Source organism: Symsagittifera roscoffensis, chromosome 8 (assembly GCF_963678635.1).
Source record: "Symsagittifera roscoffensis chromosome 8, txSymRosc1.1, whole genome shotgun sequence".
In the NCBI taxonomy this organism is placed as follows: Eukaryota; Metazoa; Xenacoelomorpha; order Acoela; family Convolutidae; genus Symsagittifera; species Symsagittifera roscoffensis.
The window spans coordinates 53,839,980-53,850,029 of record NC_087069.1 but is presented as its reverse complement, the minus strand read 5'-3'; the positions used below and the strand labels follow the sequence as shown (position 1 = coordinate 53,850,029).

Below are 10,050 nucleotides of genomic sequence, written 5' to 3'. Positions count from 1 at the left end.
GCAGGAGATACTGGGCATGCCCGTCAGCCTGCTCTTGGCCCTGTATTTGGTCTACCCCAGATACTTGTTCAACATGGGCCCAGCATACATGTTTAGTCGGGGAGTGGAGACACTTCGAGTTGATGGGTACCTGGCACTAGTACTCTTGACCCATGGGGAATTGGTGTCGTTTCATCGATTAATGGAATATGGAGAGCCTCTGTCTATGGGGAGAGTCCACACGAGCATTGAAACCAGCTCCTACAAGTGTGCCGCAGGGTTGAAGACGTTGCTAGTACAATACCTCATGATGCAAAATCGGCACATGACGGGTGAAGATGAGAATCCAACTTCGAGAGAAGAATGGAAGAAGACGAACAGAGGGATGCCTCTGCTGACGGACCTATGCCTGGCAATGAGGTCGGACCCAATGGGGATAATCCGGGGCCTAGAGGAGGTGGTGACCTGCATTTATGGTCCAGCAGTGACGTACGCGTTCCCAGACCCCCTGGTGACAACGTATCGTCACTCTGTAACGCACTTGAGCCTTATCAGTATACTGGATGGGACGGCGTTAAATTGGTGTCAGCAGGAGGTGCTCAGAGGGCGAATGAGCAACACGGTACTCTTTGGAAAGGTGAAAGATGCCGAGCTAATAGTGTACAACTTCAGGGGGCAAATTCAATGTAGAATGGGAGGCAAGCGAGAGGGTCCCATCGAAATGTATCCCAAATTCTGGAACTTGAACCCATTGACGGCGGACGGACGAGAAATCTTGAGAATTCCTGCCTGGAAGGAGTGCTTCGCACTGGTGAAGAGGGAGCTGGAGACCATAATGGAGAAAGAAATCCTCCCAGCCACCATGCCTGAGTTCCCAATAGTCAGGAGGATGACCTTAGGAATGAATAGTCCCTTGGTAGTTCCCTCCATAATGGCGAGGATGACGACGGAGGAAATGCAGAAGGATTTCACTGATGGCTGGGACCCCCTGTTCATTGGCTACACAGCGGCGGTCTACTTCCATACCAGCGAGATGAAGGTAAATTCGTGGACGACGCAAGCGAAAAAGAGTAGAGGTTCGCAGCCCCCAGGGTATGAGGTGCGGAAGGTCTTGAGAACTCTAGAGAAGGAGGGACTTGAGAACATGTTACCCATATGGGATGATGGCAGGATGATCGTGATGGAGGGGCACGTCGCACTGGTGGACGACATGAAATTTGCCACGAGAAAAAATAAGGCGCCCTATGGCTTGGAACAGGTGGAAATAAGACAGGAAGGAACAGAACTAGATGCAGCAGGTCAACTGCATGTAGCACTGATGGAATACAAAAAACTGGATCCTACGACACCATCACCACTGTCCGTGGACACACCTGGAGACAAGAGGAGCGGACCCGTCGAGGACCGATTTAAGAAAATTCTCGAGAGAAGGAGACATGAGTCAGAAGAAGAGAGTATGGATGAAACTCTCAGTGAAGCCGGTGAAGACATGGAAGTGGGGAATACGCCTGAACCAGGGCCATCAGGGGAGGAGCTCACCACTCAAGAGCTGTTGAAAGACTTGAGCGAGGAGAATTGGGCAGATACTGCCACACCACCCCTGATTCCGTCTCCCCGAAAGGATCTGGAATTGCCATTGGCAAGTGAGACCTTCAATATGGGGATGATACTCTTGAGCTCGGAGGAAAGGGAAAAGAACACTTTCGAAGGGAACAGGGACATATTCCTGGGATCACTGAAGGACGATGCTTGGCAGGAGTTCTTGGAAGAATTCAATCAAGAAGTGGGCAGCGAGACGACGCTGGACAAATTCAAGGAGGAACTGTGGGACACAGTCGTAAGATTTGGAGAACCGCTTCTGATAGGAACGGGCCTGGATGAGAAGGCGAGAAAAGAGCTACTGAGCAAGCTGGTAGAGCTGAGGAATTCACGATCGAAGACTAGAGAAGAAAAATGTGAGGACAGCTCTACTCGGAGACAAAAAACTGTAGATAAAATGGTTGATAAGGTTGGGACTAGTAATATGATTAAAAGTACTAATATCCTTAAGGCTCGAGCAGGGGGGAGGCAAGAGTTGGAAGGAGTGGATGGAGAGGTCGAATCAGTGATGGTAGCCACAACACCCTCAAGTAGAGATGTGAAGACTCGCAAGAGGAAGAGAGAAGTGGAAGGATTGGGTAGTCCTTCAGTGGATTCTGTTTCGGAAGGAAACTTGAGAGAGACGGCGCCCATGGTTTTGGCTAGATGCAAGACGGCGGCATACAAGAGCAGCTCGGAGCTCAGAAGACCACTTGAAGTAGAGAGGGAAATAGAGGTTTCCACCAGTTCGACATCGGAGGAAGACTTCAAGCCTCAGAAGATAAACGTGAAGAGACGTTCAACGAACGGACAGACATGGGAAGTAGATGTCGGCAAAGAATGGATCTCGAAGGCACACCAGGCCACGGGCAAGCGAGTGACAAGTGATCCATTGGAAAGGAACAAGACGAGGAACACCTCCCGGACGTGGTGGGTGGCCCTTGAAACATTGAAAGAAATGGAGGACTGCTGGAAGAAGTTGGACAGTGGAGTAGCTCGCAAGCGCCGTAATTGGGCCACCCAGCAAAAGGCCGAGGTTAATAGAATAGAAATGGCAAATCATCTGAAGAGGTCCTGGCAGAGTTTGTTGAAGGATCATTTTGAAGAAGCAATGAGGACACCCTCATCAGCACCACCATTAATGGCGAATCCCTTCGTTAGAACTGCAGGACAATTAATGTTCACCTGGAGTCTGGTGGGGATAGAGTTGGAAACACTGACCTCGTATGACAGGCTGAAGTTGGGAAGCAAGAAGCTAGAGATGTATCAGGCACTGATGCAACACGTAGCCAGGGACAACTCAGGCTTGAGCCTGGCCAGAAGAAAGGATGCCACGTGTTTCTTGAGATGGATAATGTCGATGATGTCTGATAGCACCATCCTGGCATGCCAACAGAGAGCAAGCTTAAGCAAAACCATGGAAAAAAGAGTCTCAACGGTCATCTTGAACGTGTATCAGAGCACAGGAATAGAAAAGGAAGAGGGTTCCAGACTATCCCTAGAGAACCATAGGAAGCTAGACGAGGTACGGAGGTTTTATAATAAGAAGTTCGAAGAAGAACATGATGTTCACCGTAACCTGGCCTCGTCAGAGCAGTACTCGAGAATCAGCGAGAAGGGGGAATACCAATATGTGTCTGGAGTGATGGGAATGGCCTACAACCCCTTCTTAGACTCGGAAGCTGGAGGCGCCCACAGGAACCATGAGGTAGCGGAGCTACTGAAGTTTTGGACAGAAAGAATAATGGAAATAGACGCGGTGGAAAAAGAGGGGCCGAGCCTGGGCCTGATTCTTGAGAAAACACCAGAGGTGGTGAGCATACCGCGTTCAAACAAGAGAGTTGAAGTGAACATGGGCGATGGAAATGGCTTGTTAACCACGAACTTGGGAGTGGTATGGAAGCTATTAAGACCCTCCTGGTGTCCACATCCCCACGCGAGTCTGATCGAGGAAACCACCGAGCGAGTGAGGTTAGCACCAACGGAAGATGAAGATCTGGCAAAGTTGAGTGTGCTGCATAAGCTAATTTCACCTCAGATGCAAGAGCCAGGCGAAAAGACTAGTAATCCCGGGTCAGCAAAGAAATTGGAGCCGGGTAGCTGTCTGGATTCGACGTGTGGAAACGGAGAGCACACCTGCGATGGACGGTCATTCGTTAGAATACTGTCATTTCAAAAAGAAGACCTGGTCACTTGGTTCGAAGACATAACAGAAAGGGAGAAAAGTGAAGTGCAAATAGTAGCGGAGTGTTACGCGAGAACCACGGTGAATATAGCGACAGCTCTCGGATTCTTCTCGAGAATGTGTAGTCTGCAGTCACTGGAAAGACTAGAATCTGAACATCATTTAGTGACGGCGTTGAGCGTAGAATCATGGCCCGGTGTGTTGCAGGTGACTCAAAAACACATCCGGAGCTGGAAGGTTGGTCTCGAGGCGGAAATGGGATTTCCCATGAGCGAAGCTTATGGCTTGCCATTGAACGCGAAATCGCTGATAGGGTCAATGATGGCCAACTTGTGCGGAAGTCACTACCCACTGCACATGGTGATGGTGGAAGCATCCAGCCAGAGAGTACTGATGGACAAGGCCTTCTCAGTGCCCAAGTGCGTGAGGTTGGCTCGGATATCGCATCACTCGCACAAGTTGTTGAGAAAAATCAGAGGGACAGTACCGAAAGAATTGAGAGATGACTTGAGTGAAATCTGGGGAGAAGAACTTTTGAAGTTGGAGAGAGAGAACACAAGCGATCACGAGAGACAAAACGTGATCGGAAAACCTGTGGGAAGTGCTCCAAACCTGGAAGATAACGACACGATGCATGAGAAAATGATGGAGCTTGAGCCTCTCTTGGAAGCCTCGGGGGAGCGTAACCTCAGGAGCATTGAAATCACCCATGGAGAATGCCCATGCCACTGTTTAGCGCAAACGGTGTGGTATCCAGATCACAAGAACCTTTGCCTGGTGTGGGATATGGAAGAAATCCGGTCGATCGGACTACCGGATCACCGACAGAAGGTGACGATCTTGGTAGTGAGTACGATCTTGGCTCTGAGATGGATAGAAGAGAATATAACGAAGTATCGGGAAGCGGGGACGCCAACGGCAGAGTCAATATACGCGATAGACTACAGTAGGAGACTCGAGTTGTTTGAGACTGCGTGCAAGGTATTCGCCATACCAACGGAAGTCAGACATGTCTGGAGCCGTTTGAGGTACTTCCCATGGTTTCGGGCGACGCTGACGTCCTGGTTGTACATGACAACGAAAGATCACATGAGAAAACATCAAAAGGAGTATCGACAGTTCCAGGCCGAGATTGGGCCGGAAGCTTTCAAGAGACCCCTGTTAACCCATCGTAATGCAATCACGACAGGATGGAAGAGAGTGGGTAAAATGTCTAGAGACAATACCAAGGCGAGGGAATCGATACTAGAGGAGGACCTGGCGAAGAACGTGAGCTTGAGCCTGCACAACTCCTTTTGTTTGAACCGGGAATCTAGGGTGAAGGCACTACCCAACCAAGCAAAGAGGTTGCAAGAGCAAAGAGAATGGATGCGATCCTACGAGCAGCTGAAGGCTTGGGAGGAGATTGTGATTAGCTCCGATGATGAAGAGGAACTGTTGAGACAGTTTGCCGTATCTAGTACTTCAGGGTGCAGTACCTCCAAGGCGAAGAGTGCGAGATGAGCAGGTGGCTCGAATGGATCTTGAGTCTTGAGAGGGAAAGGGGGGCTTGAGCGTGGATCCGGGTGAAACTTGGATTCACGAAAAAGAAGTTTTAACAAAGCAAATATTGTTATTAATATACTATATTTATTATATAAATCAAAATGCTGCATGACAATTTCCTGATTGAATAGGACAAAAGAAATTTTAAATGATTGGATTGGAAAGCAAGAATTCAAGGGTGCAGGTGTGTGCAGATTTTGATTGCTGTTTAGCGATAGTGTGAAAATTTTACATGGCTGTGAATTTTGGGGTGTAGATAAGCTTAAGTCTGCTGCAAACTTCTGTAAATGACCAATGGCACTGTATCTTGAGTAACACTCGGTTTTCTGGGACTCACTGGCAGAAGACAGCACGCGATGAGGACATCGATCTCGAGTCCGGGGAGTATGTGCCAGTCGGTCATATTCGGAAGTTTGACCTTGAGAGAAGCAAAAAACACTTGATTTTGGAGTGAAATTTAATTTTTCAAAATTTCGAATGGAACCTGTCATGCAAGATTTTCTCGCGATAACTGAAAATCAGAAAAAGAGAAGTCAGAACAATCGAGTAACAAGCGCGGGAAAGTTGCTAAATAAAACGGTGGGAAATTGCTATTCGCAATTTCTGTCACAATAGAACAAGAGTAGAGCTGTCCCATCTGAAACAGAGACAAGCGTATTCCCGAGAACTGGATTGTCATTACTCGATTGGATTATTATTTGAACTGGACTAGAGTGAACCTTCGGTGGAAAGGTGGACAGCTTGAGTGTCCCAATGGTTCACGAGAAACTATATCCTAGAGTTAAAACTTGTCCTTGTCATTGAAACTGATAAACATTAAAACTCATTTAGTTACATTATTTAATTCTCGAGTTGATTACCGACTGAAGTACTTCCCTTTCTTGAGCGTGCTACGATGTGAGTACTTAATTTAAATTTCTAGAGTGTGTTTTATAATTGTTATGTTGAGGTAAGGCGAGTTTTAGGTTGATCCATCTGAAATGGATCAAAGTTCCACTGTCTAATAAAAATAAACTTAACAGATTGTTCTAACCCGGTTTTTAACGGCGTTCATGTATTTTGGGTATCTAGAGGCCTAAGTATGGGGACGTTTCTAATTCTAGAGTGGGGGGATATTTTAGTAGTAGCCTTTAAGCTGTAACGGGTCGTAGTCTCATGTCACAAACGAACCGAACTGGCTCCGACCGTTCTTGAGGTAGAAAAACACAAGAGATGGTGTCCCTGACCCTTGAGCCAGTGGTTATAGGGCCTATTTTTCTTAAGCCTCATGTGTGACTGCAGTAGACGAATGTTACAACAAATCACACTCTTCTCACCCCTGTCTTTGAAGCGCAGACACTTCCTCTGCTTTCGCCTTCCTCCTTGTCTGTGATGGTCTCTGTTGTTTGCCCCTGATTTTGCCAATCAGCTCTGACAGCCTTTCTTTGTGTGCCACTACCAATCGCAGAGATATCAGCTCCAAATCAGCACTCTGGTGCAGCTTCAAATATTCCTTGAGCTGCTCCGGGTCGTTTTGCTTGCTCTTGGAGAGTAGCCGTTTTGTAGCTGGAATAATGAGCACCCCTGTGCCGAGAAGTTGACTAAGCAAGTCGGGCGTTCCTTCCCTTCTGCAATAAACGATCGCCAATATCTGCTGCTTCTTCGACTTCAAATAGTTTGTCAGCTCCTCGACACCGGCTGGGCGATAGTTGTTTGTTCTGTGGCTGCTAATGTTGTTGTTCACCACGTCGTGCCACACAACCACTTTTTTCTCCTTCAGTGGACTGTCCTCCAGTAGTCGTCGGAGGTTCTTTCCCTGGTTCAGCAAGTTGTTATTAAGGGATAGGCCAGGAATTGCTGTAACAAGGCTCTCGTTTTGCTTTTCCTCACCTGTGTTAAGGGTGTTGATGCTGTGGAACAGGGAGCTAGCTGCTACAATATGAAACATTTCGGTAACTCAAATAAAAATCAAGCTCTTCGCTTTTTGGTTTATTACGAATTTACAAGTAAAATTGAAGAAATTTTTGCTAAAAAGTAAATTTCAAACGTTTTCGCAACTATGTGCATCGTCAGGATTTTTACAATAAACTACTCCAAATGACGATAAAACATCAATTTACAAATGTTATTTACAATAAATCACATACAATTTGGTTCTAAACCATCATGATAAAAAATCCTTTCTTCATTTCAATTTCGGTATTTTTGAATACTTTTACCGCCTCATTGTATTTTTCATCTTTTACAGTGAGCTGACGTTTCGATGCCTTTACATGATATCCGAAGTGTTTTCCGTGTTTGATAATGTTGTCAAGAACTCTTCGCAGGCTTTTCTACTGCTACAAGTGTGCGAAAACGTTCGTAATTTACATTTTCGTTTCTTTTTATAAAAGCTCGAATCAATTGGTGATTTTCTTCATTGTTGTTTATCTACATTTCCAGATTAGTTGCTTAGATATCAAATCGTTCTGTGAAGATGTCATCGCTTGCTACGAAGTGCCCATCCTTTTTCAATTTAAGAAGATATCCATTAGCAAAAATGACGAGTGAGAAGTATGAAAAAGCAGTCAATATTTCGAACTCAATTCAGCCAGACTGGAAAATGGTAGGTAGTTTTATCAGCATTGCACAAAGGAGGATGGATGCATTTCCGCGATATTTAGAAAGAGCTGGCATAACGCAAGACGATTTGAGTAGACTCAATGTTGTACACGTTAGCGGAACAAAAGGAAAAGGCGCAGTGTGCGCGTTTACGGAAAGTGTACTTAGAAGTTCAGGGTTTAAAACTGGTTTTTTGAGTTCTCCTCATTGATTGATCTCGTCGAACGAGTGAGAATCAACGGGAAGCCTATTTCACAGGAGCAGTTCGCTGATTATTTTCTTGAGGTTTATAACAAGCTTTGGTCATTGAGACGTGACGATTTCGATATGCCTTTTTTCATCTTTATAGTGAATGTTTTAGCCTTCAAAATCTTCCTTGACGAAAAAGTTGATGTCGCTGTCTTAGAAGTTGGCTTGGGCGGTACTTTTGACCCAACAAATATTGTCAGGAAACCCGCTGTATGTTGAGTAACAGCTCTGCATTTTGATCACCAAAGCATTCTAGGAGACAGTATTGAAGAAATCGCTTGGAATAAAGCAGGAATTTTCAAACCTGGTGTTCCAGCTTTTACCATAGAACAACCCATTCCTGGAGCGTTGAGTAAACTGAATCAATGCGCCGAGGAAAAGGGCGTCAAATTGCAAACTGTTAGAATGAATACGGAACTGGAAGACGTAGAGTTAGGATTAGAAGGTGGCCATCAGAAAATCAATGCATCATTGGATGTCAGACTCAGCAATGGATGGGCCGAGCAAATGGGTTATGGAATGTTAGATCGCGTTAAGGTAACACGAGGCTTACAGAATGTGAGATGGCCTGGGCGCTGTGAAACAGTGAAAGTCGGTGACAATCTGACATTTTACCTAGACGCTGCGCATACAGCAGAAAGTTTGAAACTATGTCTAGAATGGTTCAAAACAAAATTGCAATTCGAACACGAGCAGAATGTGAAGAAAGTCCTAGTTTGTACTTTTACAGGTGAAAGAAATGACGAGAATTTCCTACGAATTTTTAACAATGAGGTCTCTTTTGATCACGTGATTTTGACGACACCTATTTTGGATTCAGACAATTCGTTTAGGCATAATGATGCTGGGACTGTCGTATCTATGCACATAGATAGATGTCATCGAAATATGGCGATACGGAAGGAGATAAACAACAGATCAGATGTATCAGTAGAAGAGCACATTGACGGTGCTATAAGCTCGCTGAGAAATATTTCCGACAATGCCCATATCTGTGTTTTGGTCACTGGGAGCCTTTATCTTGTAGGCGGTGTTCTGAAGTATTTGGAGGATATAACTGACTCAAAGCAACAGTGTAACTAGAATGTTGACTAACAACGTGGACTACTAAAGGTTGCCTTCCACTACTACCTACTACTACAAAAATCTATTACTGGACTGACTCAAACTTGAGCGATAACTGAATTGTATATATGCAAATATTTGTACATACTTGAGTGTTTCAAATCTCAAATACTGGAACAGATGTGACAAATTGTATATTTGTAGATATTTGTACATACTTGTAAATATTTGAATAATTGTTAAAAATTGCCTCGAAACTTATGATCGCTATCTACCAATCCCAACTAGTGAGAAGTCATTAAGGAACTTTCATCATTTCATCGAATTGGTAACGGTTAATTTTACTGAAATATATGGCCTAGTTGTGGTTTTTTTGGATCTATCTATATATTTGATTGAGCGGAGAATGTATATTGCAGCATTCAAACCACTTTTGCTTGTTTAGGAGCTGTGATCTGTTTGTGTTTGTTTGAGGTATGGCAATTTTATTTGGCAACATGTTTAAGAAGTCGTTAAGCTATATTGGTCTGCTAATTGGCCAAAACGTTGCAAGGGTTGAAATGTTTACGCATTTTGACGTTTTAAAGTCTGTTGTAGCGAAGGCTCTAACATTTTTCCTATATTCGCAACGTTTCGCAATTTATTTAACTAAAATTTCTTTTCTCAACCCTATAAATCGGAGCCGCCGTCAGGGTACACTAAGGGGTTGCAAAGCTGGCGTCCAAGTATGACAGCTCAATTTGTTTTGGTTTTCGAGATATTCCGTTTCTTGTGATTTTTCAATTTTTTTTCTCCAAAAAAAATAAGATGTAAAAAATTAAAGCGAACTTGAAGTTCTCAATCCTATAGATGGATGCTGTCTGGTTACA

The 10,050-nt window shown here is 44.8% G+C and overlaps 1 pseudogene; it reads left to right on the top strand.

Moving 5' to 3' along the window:
• Positions 1-7,712: 7,712 nt before the first annotated feature.
• Positions 7,713-9,316, top strand: LOC134853093 (folylpolyglutamate synthase, mitochondrial-like; annotated as a pseudogene).
• Positions 9,317-10,050: the final 734 nt, after the last annotated feature.